The sequence below is a fragment of the Oncorhynchus keta genome, chromosome 4 (genome assembly GCF_023373465.1).
Source record: "Oncorhynchus keta strain PuntledgeMale-10-30-2019 chromosome 4, Oket_V2, whole genome shotgun sequence".
Lineage (NCBI taxonomy): Eukaryota > Metazoa > Chordata > Actinopteri > Salmoniformes > Salmonidae > Oncorhynchus > Oncorhynchus keta.
Genome location: NC_068424.1, coordinates 8,652,721 through 8,672,454, shown reverse-complemented (window position 1 = coordinate 8,672,454; position 19,734 = coordinate 8,652,721). Strand labels below are relative to the sequence as shown.

At 42.2% G+C, this 19,734-nt stretch overlaps 1 protein-coding gene across 4 annotated transcripts in view; it reads right to left on the bottom strand.

Moving 5' to 3' along the window:
- The window catches only part of LOC118372902 (netrin-G1-like), an 808,457-nt gene extending 801,969 nt beyond the window's left edge, over positions 1 to 6,488 (bottom strand). For all 4 annotated transcript variants that reach the window (XM_052499380.1, XM_052499374.1, XM_052499376.1 and 1 more), the window contains exon 1: positions 6,225 to 6,488. The gene's annotated coding sequence lies outside the window, so the exon portion shown is untranslated. The remainder of the gene's footprint in view (positions 1 to 6,224) is intronic.
- Positions 6,489 to 19,734: the final 13,246 nt, after the last annotated feature.

Genomic DNA, 19,734 nt, shown 5'->3' with positions numbered 1-19,734 from the left:
TCCACCTCCAGCCCATAGGAAAGGCTCAACAAGGATAATATGGTAGGCATGCCTGGTTACTCCACAGGTCCACCTCCAGCCCATAGGAAAGGCTCAACAAGGATAATATGGTAGGCATGCCTGGCTACTCCACAGGTCCACCTCCAGCCCATAGGAAAGGCTCAACAAGGATAATATGGTAGGCATGCCTGGCTACTCCACAGGTCCGCCTCCAGCCCATAGGAAAGGCTCAACAAGGATCATATCGTAGGCATGCCTGGCTACTCCACAGGCCCACCTCCAGCCCATAGGAAAGGCTCAACAAGGATAATATGGTAGGTATGCCTGGTTACTCCACAGGTCCACCTCCAGCCCATAGGAAAGGCTCCACAAGGATCATATGGTAGGCATGCCTGGCTACTCCACAGGTCTACCTCCAGCCCATAGGAAAGGCTCAAAAAGGATAATATGGTAGGTATGCCTGGTTACTCCACAGGTCCACCTCCAGCCCATAGGAAAGGCTCCACAAGGATCATATGGTAGGTATGCCTGGTTACTCCACAGGTCCACCTCCAGCCCATAGGAAAGGCTCAACAAGGTAACCCACTGGAAATAGACAACATGTGTTGTAATTGTAATATGTGTGTATAATGACTGATACTGATATAATTAGCTTTATCAAAATCCATCAACAAGCAATGTTTAAATGAAAGCATCCACAGCTAAATAGTAAGATAAATACAGTAGCAAGTGTTACTACTGGCAACATGGCAAAGATATGGGTGGGACTAAATTAGGACTATCGCTCTTACCAAATTTGATCAACATCATAATCTAAGGGTGAACAAGGAGAATAATTCATTGTCACATATCACACACATACACAGGGCATTGACTTTTTCACATTTTGGTAGGTCACAGCCTTATTCTAGATTTTATTAAATTATTAGGTTTTTTTCTCATAATTCTACCCAATTTTTGCTCATTTATTAAAAACTAGATAACTGAAACATGACATTTACATAAGTATTCAGACCCTTTACTCATCACTTTGTTAAAGCACCTTTGTCAGCGATTACAGTCTCAAGTCTTCTTTGGTATGATGCTACATCATTTGCACACCTGTATTCAGGGAGTTTCTCCCATTCTTCTCTGCAGATCCTCTCAAGCTCTGTCAGGTTGGATGGAGAGCGTTGCTGCACAGCTATTTTCAGGTCTCTCCATAGATGTTAGACCGTGTTAAGGACATTCAGAGACCTGTCCTGAAGCCACTCCTGCATTGTCTTGGCTGTTTGCTTATGGTCATTGTCCTGTTGGAAGGTGAACCTTTTCCCCAGTCTGAGGCTCTGGAACAGGTTTTCATCAAGGATCTCTCTGTACTTTGCTTCTTTCATCTTTGCCTCGATCCTGATAGTCTCCCAGTCCCTGCCAATGAAAAACATCCACACAGCATAATGCTGCCACCACCATGCTTCACAGTAGGGTTGGTGCCAGGTTTGGCATTGAGTCCAAAGAGTTCAATCTTGGTTTCATCAGACCAGAGAATCTTGTTTCTCATGGTCTGAGAATCTTTAGGTGCCTTTTGGAAAACTCCATGCGGGCTGTCATGTGCATTTTACCGAGGAGTAGCTTCCGTCTGGCCAATCTACCATAAAGGCCTGGTTGGTGGAATGCTGCAGAGATGGTTGTCCTTCTGGAAGATTCTCCCACCTCCACAGAGGAAATCTAGAGCTCTGTCAGAGTGACCATCAGGTTCTTGGTCACCTCCCTGACCAAGGCCATTCTCCCCCGATTGCTCAGTTTGGCCGGGCCGCCAGCTCTACGAAGATGGTTCCAAACTCCTTCCATTTAAAAATGATGGCGACCACTGTGTTCTTGGGGCCTTCAATGGTTCTGTTTTGATACCCTTCCCCAGATCTGTGACTCGGCACAATCCTGTTTCTGAGCTCTACACACAATTCCTTGGACTTCATGGCTTGGTTTTTGCTCTGACGTGCATCTCAACTGTGGGACCTTATATAAACAGGTGAGTGCTGTTCCAAACAAATCATGTCCAATCAATATAATTTACCACAGGTGGCCTCCAATTTGTAGAAACATCTCAATGATGATCAATGGCAATAGGATGCACCTGAGTTCAATTTCGAGTCTCATAGCAAAGGGTTTAAATGCCTCTGTAAATAATGTATTTTTTTTTTTTTTTTAAATTTAGTACATTGTCAAACATTTCTAAAAACCTGATTTTGGTTTGTGATTATGGGGTATTGCGTGTAGATTGCTGTGAATATTTTTTTTATTAATCCATTTTAGAATAAGGTTTTAACCTAACAAAATGTGTAAAAAGTCAAGGGGTCTGTCTAGTTTCAAAAGGCGTATTATATATGAACCTTACAATGAATAAAATAACTCTGAAAGTCCACATGTGAACATTGAAGCACTTGTTTTAAAAGTTATGTAAAATCAAATGACATACAATGATTTTACTACTACTAATAACAACAACTACAAACTAAAACATCTTTATACAGAAACCATGTAGGTAAGCCCATTATAACATCATAAGGTAATGAACTAGTATGCCATAAAATATATTATGTGGAGTATAATGCAATGAGTCAACCGTATAACATAGATATTCCTGACTATTAGCCTGCTTCCTCTCAACACCATTGCTTTTTTTTAACCACATCTAATCAAAGTCAAGGAAAAAGCACAAGTAAACCGAGGAAAGAAACGTGTCCTGACTACAACAACCACTCAAACGTATCGTTATGCGTATCAGTACTACAGTCAATACAACCACACCACCTTTATTAAAAAAGGATGCAAGGATAGATTTTCGTATCAATAAGAACCGTTCTATTTTGGTACCCCACTACCCGCACACGCTTTGCAAGTCTCGGGATTAAAATACAGCAGGTGAATGGATAGGACAGGACTGAATAGGACATCATAATGAATAGTATCTTTTCAGCAGCATTTCATACTAGTGAATGATATATTATCTGGTAGGCTATACATTTATGATATATTAATACGGAATTGATTCCACAAGGGGGCGCTTCAACAAATCGCTATTAGCCTAAACTTTGCCAACAGTGCGCCGGAGTCCAGTAATTCATGGTCTCATTACATGAAGATCATTAAATGAGTATGGACGCGTTCAACTTAATTCGTATAGGCTACTGCATTGTCTGCCAGGGCAAATTATTCCAAAGTTGAAATACATAACATATTTGACACTTTGATGTAGGTGGTTTGCCAACAAAACGTAACCTACAATTCCAAGAAGTACTGAAACATGAGCATTTCTGCTATCTTCACACAGCATACAATGTTTTAACGAATACAACAATTTGAACGAATTCAACTTTAAATGTACAATGGAAAATAGATCTAGATTTCTCTCATATGCATACTTACATTTGTATGTTTGCCCTCAATTCACGGTGCACAGTCCAGTCTTTGTAAGTGTTCAACAAGTTCAACACTGACCTCGGGAACTCCTTTAAAATGCGCGTGTTAATCTTACTGTGACGAGTTTGGCATAAACGGGATGCTAAATATTGATGACCAAAGATTGAAAACAAGCTGAATGGAGCTCGAGGCTGCGATTGAATGGTCCCCCCGCGCGCACGTAAATCTTCCTAGAATCTCTGTGCAAGTGCAACATCTCTTTGGCGAAGAGAAACGGGATCACATGAGATTTTCTCCCACTTAAATACAAATGGACTGATCGCTGTTAGTAGGTCTTAGATCAGCACAACCACAGAAAAAAAGGTGAGCATTCTGACACTGGGCTATGTCCAACTGGTCATCATTCCGCCATGTGCCATTCCATTATCGGTATTAGAACCGTGTCTGCAGGAGACAAACAATTCCACTAGGAAAAACTTTTGGGGAACGCTCCGTTGTCTTTCATGAAATTCCCCTTTTTAATTGTATAATTTCTTAGATCCATAGTCAATACGTTTGATTCCGGTGAGCGGATATCTGAATCTACCCCCCCCTCTCTCTCGCTATGTACTACAGGCAATAAAAGGGGACATGAATCACTGCGCTGCCGAGAATATCCTTCAATGTGCCCGCGTCACGCATCCCTCGCGCATTACACATAACAGCGCATCGCTGCAAACTGCTCAGTGGAGATTGCGGGTAAGAGATAACGCACTTGGAGTCCATCAGGTGAAACCGCTCGCTCAGCCTAAATATTATTCTAGTACTCAATACCCCCCCAGCAGCGAGTCCTCTTTTATGACCAGTCTGAGACTCAATGGGGTTGATGTAGCTAAACTTGGAGGACAAATGAGAGATCACTGTGAACCGTAGTTTCCTATGCCTGCCACCACTTTAACAAGGACAGAACAGAGCGATCTATATGAGATAAGCAATCTCTTCTAAATGCGAGCTAGTGATTGCAACCCTTACCTCTACCTCAATACTTGTATGTTCTGCAGGGTCCTAACGTGTGCATTTCATTTTGATAATTGTAATTATGATTATTTATTTTATTTATTTTGTCCTAATTTTTTAAAACTCTCTTAAATTCAGTTGGTTTGGTTTAATTATATTTTCTAATTGTTTAGATGTTAGATAAACATTTCTCGCGTAATAGGCGCATTGGACATTGTGGTGATGTTTGTGATTGACTGGGGGATACAGGAAATAACTACACATAGGCCTACACCATGCCTAAATATGGTGCTCGTCGGCCCCCATATCTTCCCGGGTTAAACGAATGAAGGTTTGAAAAGTGGAGTAGGCTATAGAGGTCGGTTAAATTAAGACAAGAGGAGTAGACTATAGAGATCTGTTAAAAGCAGGCGCTTCACCCCATAGGCCACATTACGAATTACGCGCTCAAATTACAACACACACACACACACACACACACACACACACACACACACACACACACACACACACACACACACACACACACACACACACACACACACACACACACACACACACACACACACACACACACACACCGTCGCCCGCCTTGATGAGTCAGTAGAGTTGCGGACAGTTTAGCAACGTCATTACACCTTGTGTAAGACTCAGTCTGTTCGCTGACTTCCACTGCAATTTACCCGACACTGGCAAAAGTGGAAACATTTGATTTCTACAGGGGGTTGAGTCCGCAGCAATCTCTCACACGGTCATGATATTAGCCTTGGGGAGGGCCCAGATGATATTAAAATTCGATCCATTCTGACAGTAAATCCTCAAGCGACGACGATCCGGGGAGAGAATGAAACCATAAACAGCACAGATGGAGAATAGTAGAACCCTGAATATTCATTAATGACCCTGCACCTGATTTGCCACTTAGGACCGGTTTCCGGGACTCATATTAAGGCTAGTCCTGGATTTAAAAGCTATTTGAATGTTCTCCATTGAATAGCAAAGGAAAGCAGTCCCTATAGCGTTTACTTATAGAGGTCTGCATGCATTAGGCCTATACTCCACACACACAGCTCACCACTGTATGAGCAGTGCCGTGCAGCCATCAGACCTCTGATCAAATCACATGCTATTTGTCACATGCTTCGCAAACAACAGGTGTAGACTAACAGTGACATCCTTACTGATGGGTCCTTTTCCAACAACGCAGATTGAAAGATAAAGATAAAATATAAATAATGACATGAGGAATAAATACACAGTGAATAACGAATAAAAATAACAAGTAAGTACCAGTACCGAGTCGATGTGCAGGAGGGGTAATTGAGGTAGCTATGTACATATAGGTAGAGGTAAAGTGACTAGGAAACAGGATACATAGACCGTAGCGACAGTTTAGGCCTATGTGGTGTGTGTGTGTGTGTCTGTTTGTTTGTGTGTGTGGCGTCAGTATGCATGTGTGCACGCGTATGTAGTGTCTGTGTGTGTGTATTGGACTTTCATCCCTACAGTGAGGCATACTGACTCAATTATCTGTCAGATATTCCCGAACAGCAAGTGTGCAACAACACTTTGGCAAGTTTTACACGATGCGGCGAACGTACAAATAAATCAACGGTACAGAGAAGCAATTTAGTAATGCTGAATCCAGTGTACTGTCATAGCCTATTTATTGCTGAAGCACTATGTAAGACAATTGATTATCTATGATCTGTTTTAATCGTAGACAATTATAAACTTTTCTTGTCAGCTGTCAGAAGGCACACAATCAAAATGTGTCTTAAATAGACGCGATCATCCCTCCAACATACCAAAACAGGTAGGTAAGACCTTACCTTTTCTCTCAAAGCTTCATCTCGTAACTTTGCAAAGAATAGTGAAGATCATGGAACACACCGATGTATATATTTTTTTAAACCGGGACATTGTTGTTCACGCGGAGAGCAGAGCCTTGCTCCGAAACGACTAGTTCACTCCATGGCTTCCCCGGAATGGGGTGAGCGAAGGCGCGGATGCCACTTCAGTTAGTGAAACACCTAGACAGACACATGCGATATCACGCAACGGTAAATGCAAGTACTACTTTGGATTCTACTTAATCCTTGTCTGAAAAACTCGTTGGTCGAAAAAAATGCAAAGGCTGTAGAGACAATCGGCTTGCAGACGGAGCGGTTATAATAGCGACACTCACGTAGTGCTACAGTATAATGACATGTAGTGAGTTATCATGCCTATCGAGACACACGGTTTAAGCATTAAACATAATAGTGGAACCATCGTGTTTAATCAATATCAATGCATTTGTTAAGAGTATATATATATATATATATATATATATATATATATATATATATATATATATATATATATATATATATATATATATATTTGCGTCTGTATAGTCATATAGTAAGTAAAATGTCGCAACTAAGTTTTGTAAATTATCTCATGCCAAAAGATAACACTACAGACCACAGATTGACCAGTGGAAAATCTCTAACAGGTGACAGTCATAGGATGGTTGTGGAATCATGATAATATTACATCTGAGCCCTTCAGAGCCCTTTTGAGCATACATAGATGGAAGACAGCCACATGGGCTATTTTTGAGTCGGCATGTGAATTGATAAAACATTAAAGTTAAGCATCATCCTAATCCTAAAATGGAAAACAATTATTACAATTGTGTTACAGTGTTATGTGCTCTGCTCAAAATGCATTGCACGTTCACTTCAAGAGAAAAAGACCAGACAAAGTGTAGCGCTATGTAGATGCATCAACTGGCCATTCACGTCAGCACATGGACAGTTCCTCACACTTTAAATTTGCAGTGGCGCTCATGTCAGCACGTGGACAGTTCCTCACACTTTAAATTTGCAGCGGCGCTCATGTCAGCACCATGGACAGTTCCTCACACTTTAAATTTGCAGTGGCGCTCATGTCAGCACGTGGACAGTTCCTCACACTTTAAATTTGCAGTGGCGCTCATGTCAGCACCATGGACAGTTCCTCACACTTTAAATTTGCAGCGGCTCTCATGTCAGCACGTGGACAGTTCCTCACACTTTAAATTTGCAGTGGCGCTCATGTCAGCACGTGGACAGTTCCTCACACTTTAAATTTGCAGTGGTGCTCATGTCAGCACGTGGACAGTTCCTCACACTTAAAATTTGCAGTGGTGCTCATGTCAGCACGTGGACAGTTCCTCACACTTTAAATTTGCAGTGGCGCTCATGTCAGCACCATGGACAGTTCCTCACACTTTAAATTTGCAGCGGCTCTCATGTCAGCACCATGGACAGTTCCTCACACTTTAAATTTGCAGTGGCGCTCATGTCAGCACGTGGACAGTTCCTCACACTTTAAATTTGCAGCGGCGCTCATGTCAGCACCTTGGACAGCTCCTCAAGTGACTCCGGGGGCAAAAGCAATTAATCTCATAGGAACATGCTTCATACCTTCACAATAACCAGCAATGGAATAACACAGGCCGTTTCATGCAATTCTCTTTTCCCGTAATGCCTATTTTATCCCACTTAGCTACACCAACGGCAGAACAGATGTATAGTACATTTTAATACAGATGGTATCCACTGAATTTATTTTACCAGGTAAAACTGTTCCCATTGCAACACCATAACAAGAAAAGAAGAAAAGAAGGAAAAACTTAAGTCTATTTAAAACAATGCCCCAGGGTCAGTATACATAACTAGGTGACCAGATCACGGCCCTTACTGTTGTTATAGTCTACACATCAAGGCCCTTACTGTTGTTATAGTCTACAAATCAAGGCCCTTACTGTTGTTATAGTCTACAAATCAGGGCCCTTACTGTTGTTATAGTCTACAAATCAAGGCCCTTACTGTTGTTATAGTCTACAAATCAAGGCCCTTACTGTAGTTGTGTATAAATCAACACCCAAACATAGTTCTAGTCTATAACTCAAAACCCTTACTATAGTTAAAGTCTGTAACACAAGGCCCTTACTATAGTTATAGTCTGTAACACAAGGCCCTGACTATAGTTATAGTCTGTAACACAAGGCCCTTACTATAGTTATAGTCTGTAGCACAAGGCCCTTACTATAGTTATAGCCTGTAACACAAGGCCCTTACTATAGTTATAGTCTATAATACAAGGCCCTTACTATAGTTATAGTCTATAACTCAAGGTCCTTACTATAGTTATAGTCTATAACTCAAAGCCCTTACTATAGTTATAGTCTATAACTCAAAGCCCTTACTATAGTTATAGTCTATAACTCAAGGCCCTTACTGTAGTTATAGTCTAGAACTATCTAGCCCTAACAATAACCTCTCAATCGACAAAGGTTGTTCTATCTAACAGTCACTAAACAATTACCCATATCACACAGACAGAGGGGTAAAAATGGTACATAAATGAAACATCAAATGTATCGTGATCCACTGGCCCCTTCCTCCTGTGATGGAAAAGCTTCCGTAGCATGTAAGTCTGCTGTCCCCTTTCAGCACAATCATGAGTCTTCAAATCTACGTGGAGGTTCGATAGCCGGCACCGCAATCCACACAGACTGGCATTCATGTGCCTCATACTCCATTATTTGTCATCCTACTCTGTCAGTGTGTGTGTGTGTGTGTGTGTGTGTGTGTGTGTGTGTGTGTGTGTGTGTGTGTGTGTGTGTGTGTGTGTGTGTGTGTGTGTGTGTGTGTGTGTGTGTGTGTGTGTGTGTGTGTGTGTGTGTGTGTGTTTAGTGTGTGCGCCTTAATCTGAGTGTGGCAGTGTGCTTTTCTGACATATATTGTACGTCTACAGCTGTTTTTCCACCCATCACTGTCTCACAGACGGCAGGCTGAGTATTGGATTTTACCTTGGTTCAATGGAGTGTACTGTTGCCTTCATTCGGTCGGTAAGTAAGTGCAAGGCAGTGTGTGTGTGTGTGTGTGTGTGTGTGTGTGTGTGTGTGTGTGTGTGTGTGTGTGTGTGTGTGTGTGTGTGTGTGTGTGTGTGTGTGTGTGTGTGTGTGTGTGTGTGTTTAGTGTGTAAGTGAATGCAAGGCAGTGTGTGTGTGAGTGTGTGTGTGTGTGTTTAGTGTGTAAGTAAGTGCAAGGCTGTGTGTGTGTGTGTGTGTGTGTGTGTGTGTGTGTGTGTGTGTGTGTGTGTGTGTGTGTGTGTGTGTGTGTGTGTGTGTGTGTGTGTGTGTGTGTGTGTGTGTGTGTGTGTGTGTTTAGTGTGTAAGTAAGTGCAAGGCTGTGTGTGTGTGTGTGTGTTTAGTGTGTAAGTAAGTGCAAGGCAGTGTGTGTGTGAGAGGGAGACAGGCTTACTTTTAAAAAAATCCTGAAAAACAAAACAAAACTAGACGTAATAATAATCAGGAAGTTCATTACAAAGCACTGGAACAAAATAGGCCCAGTTTGACAAAATGTGCTACATCGTTGTCAGCAGTGGGATGGTTAGGACACAATAATACCAAGAATAAAACCATTATGGCGTAAATCCCAGTAATAGTTATATTACTACTCAACTGGTAAATGTATCCTAATGAAGAGGACATCCATTGTTAATTTCACCATGCGCTCTAGAGCTGGCTAAAGTCCCTTCTTCAATCTGTGTTTTACAGGCCTCTGCTGATACTGCATAGTGTTTAAAACCCAAAACTCGACTCCCCCAAATTGAAATATAATAAGTAAAAAAAAATAAAAAATAAACATTACCTGAGAAGAATTACACAGGAGCGTAATCTAAGGAAATTGAAAAAGGATTAGAACCAAACAGGCCCACGTAGTTTGTGGTGGATTTGTACTTCACTCACCCACTGATTGAGATTTGGGTGTCCTGTTCGGATTTGTGTTGTTGCTCTGCAAGCGATTTGGGATTTACTTAACAGCACCAACCAACTCTTTCACTGTTGTGATTGGTTTCTGTTGTGTCCGACCATGCAGTCATGTCTCACTGAATTCAGTTCGATGCATTTCTGACACACACACACACACACACACACACACACACACACACACACACACACACACACACACACACACACACACACACACACACACACACACTCACACACACACACACACACACACACACACACACACACACACACACACACACACACACACACACACACACACACACACACACACACACACACACACACACACACACACACACACACACACACACACACACACACACACACACACACACACACACACACACACACACACACACACACACACACACACACACACACACACACACACACACACACACACACACACACACACACACACACACACACACACACACACACACACACACACACACACACACACGACACAGGATTTCCAGCTAAGCATTTGAATGTGAAGTCAGTCACAATGGGGCGGCAGGTAGCCTAGTGGTTAGAGTGTTGGGGGATCGAATCCCCGAGGGATCGAATGCTCAAGCTGACAAGGTAGAAATCTGTCGCCCTGCCCCTGAACGAAGCAATTAACCCACTGTTCCCCGGTAGGCTGTAAATAAGAACTTGTTCTTAACTGACTTGCCTAGTTAATGAAAGGTTAAATAAATACAAAATAAATCAAACAATCCTGGTATAGGGATAAACACAAACTCAGCAAAAAAACGAACGTCCCTTTTTCAGGACCCTGTTTTTTAAAGATAATTCGTAAAAATCCAAATAGCTTCACAGATCTTCATTGTAAAGGGCTTAAACACTGTTTCCCTATGCTTGTTCAATGAACCATAAACAATTAATGAACATGCACCTGTGGAACGGTCGTTAAGACACTAACATCTTACAGACGGTAGGTAATTAAGGTCACAGTTATGGAAACTTAGGACACTAAAGAGGCCTTTCTACTGACTCTGAAAACCCCCAAAAGAAAGATGCACAGGGCCCCTGCTCTCCTGTGTGAACGTGCCTTAGGCATGCTGCAAGGAGGCATGAGGACTGCAGATGTGGCCAGGGCAATACATTGCAATGTCCGTACTGTGAGACGCCTAAGACAGAGCTACAGGGAGACATGACGGACAACTTATCATCCTTGCAGTGGCAAACCACGTGTAACAACACCTGCACAGGATCGGTACATCCGAACATCACACCTGTGGGACAGGTACAGGATGGCAAAAACAACTGCCCGAGTTACACCAGGAACCCACAATCCCTCCATCAGTGCTCAGACTTCACAATAGGCTGAGAGAGGCTGGCCTGAGGGCTTGTAGGCCTGTTGTAAGGCAGGCCCTCACCAGACATCACCGACAACAACGTCTCCTATTGGCACAAACCCACCATCACTGGACCAGACAGGACTGTCAAAAAGTGGTCTTCACTGACGAGTCGTGGTTTTGTCTCACCAGGGGTGATGGTCGGATTCTCGTTTATCGTCGAAGGAATGAGCGCTACACCGAGGCCTGTACTCTGGAGCGAGATCGATTTGGAGGTGGAGGGTCTGTCATGGTTTGGGGCAGTATGTCGCAGCATAATTGGACTGAGCTTGTTGTCATTGCAGGCAATCTGCGTCAATGTTTGTATACAAAAGAGTGATTGGAACGTGGCCTTATTGTTAACAAGACAATTGTACAGTATTAGGGTAAGAAAACATGTCCTGCAGTATGTCCTGCAGTTTGTCCTGTAGTATGTCCTGCAGTATGTCATGCAGTATGTCCTGCAGTATGTATGTCCTGCAGTATGTCCTGCAGTATGTCCTACATTATGTCCTACAGTATGTCCTGCAGCATGTCCTACAGTATGTCCTGCAGTATGTCCTACAGTATATCCTACAGTATGTTCTGCAGTATGTCCTGCAGTATGTCCTGCAGTATGTCCTGCAGTATGTCCTACAGTATGTCCTGCAGTATGTCCTGCAGTATGTCCTACAGTATGTCCTACAGTATGTCCTGCAGTATGTCCTACAGTATGTCCTACAGTATGTCCTACAGTATGTCCTACAGTATGTCCTACAGTATGTCCTGCAGTATGTCCTACAGTATGTCCTGCAGTATGTCCTGCAGTATGTCCTACAGTATGTCCTGCAGTATGTCCTGCAGTATGTCCTACAGTATGTCCTGCAGTATGTCCTACAGTATGTCCTGCAGTATGTCCTGCAGTATGTCCTGCAGTATGTCCTGCAGTATGTCCTGCAGTATGTCCTACAGTATGTCCTGCAGTATGTCCTGCAGTATGTCCTACAGTATGTCCTGCAGTATGTCCTGCAGTATGTCCTACAGTATGTCCTGCAGTATGTCCTACAGTATGTCCTGCAGTATGTCCTGCAGTATGTCCTGCAGTATGTCCTGCAGTATGTCCTGCAGCATGTCCTACAGTATGTCCTGCAGTATGTCCTGCAGTATGTCCTGCAGTATGTCCTGCAGTATGTCCTACAGTATGTCCTGCAGTATGTCCTACAGTATGTCCTGCAGTATGTCCTACAGTATGTCCTGCAGTATGTCCTACAGTATGTCCTACAGTATGTCCTACAGTATGTCCTGCAGTATGTCCTGCAGTATGTCCTACAGTATGTCCTGCAGTATGTCCTACAGTATGTCCTGCAGTATGTCCTACAGTATGTCCTACAGTATGTCTACAGTATGTCCTGCAGTATGTCCTACAGTATTTCCTGCAGTATGTCCTACAGTATGTCCTGCAGTATGTCCTGCAGTATGTCCTACAGTATGTCCTGCAGTATGTCCTGCAGTATGTCCTACAGTATGTCCTACAGTATGTCCTGCAGTATTTCCTGCAGTATGTCCTATAGTATGTCCTACAGTATGTCCTGCAGTATGTCCTACAGTATGTCCTGCAGTATGTCCTGCAGTATGTTCTGCAGTATGTCCTGCAGTATGTCCTGCAGCATGTCCTACAGTATGTCCTGCAGTATGTCCTGCAGTATGTCCTGCAGCATGTCCTGCAGTATTTCCTTCAGTATGTCCTGCAGTATGTCCTGCAGTATGTCCTACAGTATGTCCTACAGTATGTCCTGCAGTATGTCCTACAGTATGTCCTACAGTATGTCCTACAGTATGTCCTGCAGTATGTCCTGCAGTATGTCCTACAGTATGTCCTGCAGTATGTCCTACAGTATGTCCTGCAGTATGTCCTGCAGTATGTCCTGCAGTATGTCCTACAGTATGTCCTGCAGTATGTCCTGCAGTATGTCCTGCAGTATGTCCTACAGTATGTCCTGCAGTATGTCCTGCAGTATGTCCTACAGTATGTCCTGCAGTATGTCCTGCAGTATGTCCTGCAGTATGTCCTACAGTATGTCCTGCAGTATGCCCTGCAGTATGTTCTACAGTATGTCCTACAGTATGTCCTACAGTATTTCCTTCAGTATGTCCTACAGTATGTCCTGCAGTATGTCCTGCAGTATTTCCTGCAGTATGCCCTGCAGTATGTTCTACAGTATGTCCTACAGTATGTCCTGCAGTATTTCCTTCAGTATGTCCTACAGTATGTCCTGCAGTATGTCCTGCAGTATTTCCTGCAGTATGTCCTGCAGTATGTCCTGCAGTATTTCCTGCAGTATGTCCTGCAGTATGTCCTACAGTATGTCCCAGTATGTCCTACAGTATATCCTACAGTATTTCCTGCAGTATGTCCTACAGTATGTCCTGCAGTATGTCCTGCAGTATGTCCTGCAGTATGCCCTGCAGTATGTTCTACAGTATGTCCTACAGTATGTCCTACAGTATTTCCTTCAGTATGTCCTACAGTATGTCCTGCAGTATGTCCTGCAGTATGTCCTACAGTATGTCCTACAGTATGTCCTACAGTATTTCCTGCAGTATGTCCTACAGTATGTCCTGCAGTATGTCCTGCAGTATGTCCTGCAGTATGTCCTGCAGTATGTTCTATAGTATGTCCTGCAGTATGTCCTACAGTTTGTCCTGCAGTATGTCCTACAGTATGTCCTACAGTTTGTCCTGTAGTATGTCCTACAGTATGTCCTACAGTATGTCCTGCAGTATTTCCTACAGTATGTCCTGCAGCATGTCCTGCAGTATGTCCTGCAGTATGTCCTGCAGTATGTCCTGCAGTATGTCCTGCAGTATTTCCTGCAGTATGTCCTACAGTATGTCCTGCAGTATGTCCTGCAGTATGTCCTGCAGTATGTCCTGCAGTATGTCCTACAGTATGTCCTGCAGTATGTCCTGCAGTATGTCCTGCAGCATGTCCTACAGCATGTCCTACAGTATGTCCTGCAGTATGTCCTACAGTATGTCCTGCAGTATGTCCTGCAGTATGTTCTACAGTATGTTCTACAGTATGTCCTACAGTATGTCCTGCAGTATTTCCTTCAGTATGTCCTGCAGTATGTCCTATAGTATGTCCTGCAGTATGTCCTGCAGTATTTCCTGCAGTATGTCCTACAGTATTTCCTGCAGTATGTCCTACAGTATGTCCTGCAGTATTTCCTGCAGTATGTCCTATAGTATGTCCTGCAGTATGTCCTGCAGTATGTCCTACAGTATGTCCTACAGTATGTCCTGCAGTATTTCCTGCAGTATGTCCTATAGTATGTCCTACAGTTTGAGGCTTCTTCTTCTACTCTTACTCAGCTATTTCACACTTTCCTAGCACCTCCTTCATCCTAGCACCCTCCTTACTCCTAGCACCCTCCTTCCTCCTAGCGCCCTCCTTCCTCCTAGTGCCCTCCTGCTTCCTAGCACCCTCCTTCCTCCTAACACCCTCCTTCCTCTTCGTTCCTTCTTCTCCTAGCGCCCTCCTTCCTCCTCGGGGGCTCCTTCCTCCTCGCGCCCTCCTTCCTCCTAGGGCCCTCCTTCCTCCTCGGGGGCTCCTTCCTCCTCGGGGGTTCCTTCCTCCTAGCGCCCTCCTTCCTCCTCGGGGCTCCTTCCTCCTCGGGGGCTCCTTCCTCCTAGCGCCCTCCTTCCTCCTCGGGGGCTCCTTCCTCCTCGGGGGCTCCTTCCTCCTCGGGGGTTCCTTCCTCTTAGCGCCCTCCTTCCTCCTAGGGGGCTCCTTCCTCCTAGGGGGCTCCTTCCTCCTTGGGGGCTCCTTCATCCGTCTGTGAAGTTATAATGCTGAATATAACAGAATGTCAGATGCGTATTTGGATTTTGTTAATTTATTTGATGACATTTGTTGTCCCATAACAGCTGTTTTCCACATCGCCTGCTGTCAGACGAATGCTTGTGTTTCTCAGACTAGGAAGACATTGTAAGAGATATACGGGACTTTGAACCTTTGGACAGAATAGTTGTTGCCTATCCAGGAGCTCTAACATAATGGATTCTCTTCTCACACATAATGCCTCCAGAATGAGTTAGATTAAAAACATTCTCTATTGATCTTACTCTCCATCGTAGTGCAATACAAGACAAATAAACCCATTTAAAGTTTCTCTGCCAAGGATGGTTTACACTTGGTTTAGTATTGGGCAGAGAATGGCTGTGTATGCCAGGGTTTGATACAGAGTTCAGGAGCGGCTGGAAGCTAATATTGCACTTGACATTTCCAATATCTGTGCATCTGCATTTAGTCTGTCTACTGGGCGGAGAACGGGCAGGGTAGGAGACACCTATGGCACAGTGGCAAATAAGTGAATTTGAACCAAAATGTGGCAGCAGGGCAAATTTGAGCCAAAATGTTGCTGTGAAGTCAGATTGAACATTGAGAGTCAAGAAAGACTACTGAATAACATCCTATATGCCATGCAGCTCCTGTCTCACCCCCTCTCCTATCTCCTGTCTCACCTCCTCTCCCACCTCCTGTCTCACACTGCAGAATCATGAAGACAAAAACACGTTTGCCATGCCCTTATCCATATATACTGAACAAAAATATAAACGCAACATGCAACAACTTCAAAGATATTATTGAGTTACAGTTCATATAAGAAAATCAGTCAATTTAAATGAATTAATTAGGCCTTAATCTACTGATTTCAAATGATTGGGCAGGAGTGCAGGCCCAGCGAATCAGAATTAGTTTCCCCCCACAAAATGGCTTTATTACAGACAGAAATACTCCTCAGTTTCATCAGTTGTCCCGGTGGCTGGTCTCAGACCATCTCGCTGGTAAAGAAACCGGATGTGGAGGTCCTGGGTTGGCGTGGTTACACGTGGTCTGCGGTATTGAGGCCGGTTGGACGTTCTGCCAAATTCTCTGAAACGACGACATTGGAGGCTGCTTATGGTAGAGAAATTACAATTGAATTCCCTGGAATCTTTTATTTCAGCTCATGAAACATGAGACCAACACTTTTACATGCTGCAATTTATATTTGATCACATGATCACCTTACTGTAAGCTAATTGGCTAGTCTGTGTAATGAAAACAGAAATACCTTAGTGTAAGCTAACTCTCACACTGTGTAATGAAAACAAAAATACCTTACTGTAAGCTAACTCTCACACTGTGTAATGAAAACAGAAATACCTTACTGTAAGCTAACTCTCACACTGTGTAATGAAAACAGAAATACCTTACTGTAAGCTAACTCTCACACTGTGTAATGAAAACAGAAATGCCTTACTGTAAGCTAATTGGCTAGACTCTCATGCTGTGGAATGAAAACAGAAATGCCTTACTGTAAGCTAATTGGCTAGACTCTCATTCTGTGGAATGAAAACAGAAATGCCTTACTGTAAGCTAATTGGCTAGACTCTCATGCTGTGTAATGAAAACAGAAATGCCTTACTGTAAGCTAATTGGCTAGACTCTCATGCTGTTGAATGAAAACAGAAATGCCTTACTGTAAGCTAATTGGCTAGACTCTCATGCTGTGGAATGAAAACAGAAATGCCTTACTGTAAGCTAATTGGCTAGACTCTCATGCTGTGCAATGAAAACATAAATATCAGAGAAAGCTGGACATTTGTCCTCACCTGACCTCCATAGCAGTCTTGTTTGGGTAATATAATAGCATAGCAGTCTTGTTTTTTGTTTTTGTAATATAATAGTATACATCTGTCTTGTTTGGGTAATATAATAGCATAGCAGTCTTGTTTGGGTAATATAATAGCATAGCAGTCTTGTTTGGGTAATATAATAGCATATCAGTCTTGTTTGGGTAATATAATAGCATAGCAGTCTTGTTTGGGTAATATAATAGCATAGCAGTCTTGTTTGGGGAAGATAATAGTATATCAGTCTTGTTTGGGTAATATAATAGCATAGCAGTCTTGTTTGGGTAATATAATAGCATATCAGTCTTGTTTGGGTAATATAATAGCATATCAGTCTTGTTTGGGTAATATAATAGCATAGCAGTCTTGTTTGGGTAATATAATAGCATAGCAGTCTTGTTTGGGTGATATAATAGCATAGCAGTCTTGTTTGGGTAATATAATAGCATAGCAGTCTTGTTTGGATGATATAATAGCATACATCTGTCTTGTTTGGGTAATATAATAGCATACAGCAGTCTTGTTTGGGTAATATAATAGTATATCAGTCTTGTTTGGGTAATATAATAGCATAGCAGTCTTGTTTGGGTAATATAATAGCATATCAGTCTTGTTTGGGTAATATAATAGCATATCAGTCTTGTTTGGGTAATATATTAGGATAGCAGTCTTGTTTGGGTAATATAATAGCATACGTCCATCTTGTTTGGGTAATATAATAGCATACAGCAGTCTTGTTTGGGTAATATAATAGCATACATCTGTCTTGTTTGGGTAATATAATAGCATACAGCAGTCTTGTTTGGGTAATATATTAGGATAGCAGTCTTGTTTGGGTAATATAATAGCATACGTCCATCTTGTTTGGGTAATATAATAGCATAGCAGTCTTGTTTGGGTAATATAATAGCATAGCGGTCTTGTTTGGATGATATAATAGCATAGCAGTCTTGTTTGGGTAATATAATAGCATAGCAGTCTTGTTTGGGTAATATAATAGCATAGCAGTCTTGTTTGGTTAATATAATAGTATACATCTGTCTTGTTTGGGTAATATAATAGCATAGCAGTCTTGTTTGGTTAATATAATAGCATAGCGGTCTTGTTTGGGTGATATAATAGTATAGCAGTCTTGTTTGGGTAATATAATAGCATACATCTCTCTTGTTTGGGTAATATAATAGTATACATCTCTCTTGTTTGCGTAATATAATAGCATACGTCCATCTTGTTTGGGTGATATAATAGTATAGCAGTCTTGTTTGGGTAATATAATAGCATAGCAGTCTTGTTTGGGTAATATAATAGTATACATCTCTCTTGTTTGGGTAATATAATAGCATAGCAGTCTTGTTTGCGTAATATAATAGCATACGTCCATCTTGTTTGGGTGATATAATAGTATAGCAGTCTTGTTTGGGTAATATAATAGCATACATCTGTCTTGTTTGGGTAATATAATAGCATAGCAGTCTTGTTTGCGTAATATAATAGCATACGTCCATCTTGTTTGGGTGATATAATAGTATAGCAGTCTTGTTTGGGTAATATAATAGCATACATCTGTCTTGTTTGGGTAATATAATAGCATACAGCAGTCTTGTTTGGGTAATATAATAGCATAGCAGTCTTGTTTGGGTAATATAATAGCATACATCAGGGAGTTTCAAATTAGAGTTCAGTCCACTATTGGATTAATCTATAACATTAATAGTGCATAACCATTAGAATGACAATTAGGTCAAATATGATATCAGATTCAGTTCAATGGGTTTAAGTCTATGTCCCAGTGAGATGGGAATCCTGCCAATATACAGTACCAGTCAAATGTTTGGACACACCTTCTCATTTAAGGGTTTTTCTTTATTTTTACTATTGTACACATTTTAGAATAATAATGAAGACATCAAAGCTATGAAATAACACATATGGAATCATGTAGTAACCAAAAAAGTATTAAACAAATCTAAATATATTTTATATTTGAGATCCTTCAAAGTAGCCACCCTTTGCCTTGATGTCAACTTTGCACACTTTTGGCATTCTCTCAACCATCTTCAGGAGGTAGTCACCTGGAATGCATTTCAATTAACAGGTGTGCCTTGTTAAAAATAATTTGTGGAATTTCTTAAGTGGAAACATCTCAGAGCAACAACTGCTTAGCCATAAAGTGATAGGCAACACAAGCTCACAGAACGGGACTGCTGAGTACTGAAGGGTGTAGCGCTCAAACATCGTCTGTCCTCGGTTGCAACACTCACTACCGAGTTCCAAACTGCCTCTGGAAGCAACTTCAGCACAATAACTGTTCGTTGAGAGTTTATAGGTTTTCATGGCTAAGCAGCTGCACACAAGCCTAAGATCAGCATGTACCATGTCAATTATCTGCTGCAGTGGTGTAAAGCTCGCCACCAGCGGAAACACGTTCTCTGGAGTAATGAATACTGTGCATTTGGCAGTCCGACAGACAAATCTAGGTTTGGTGGA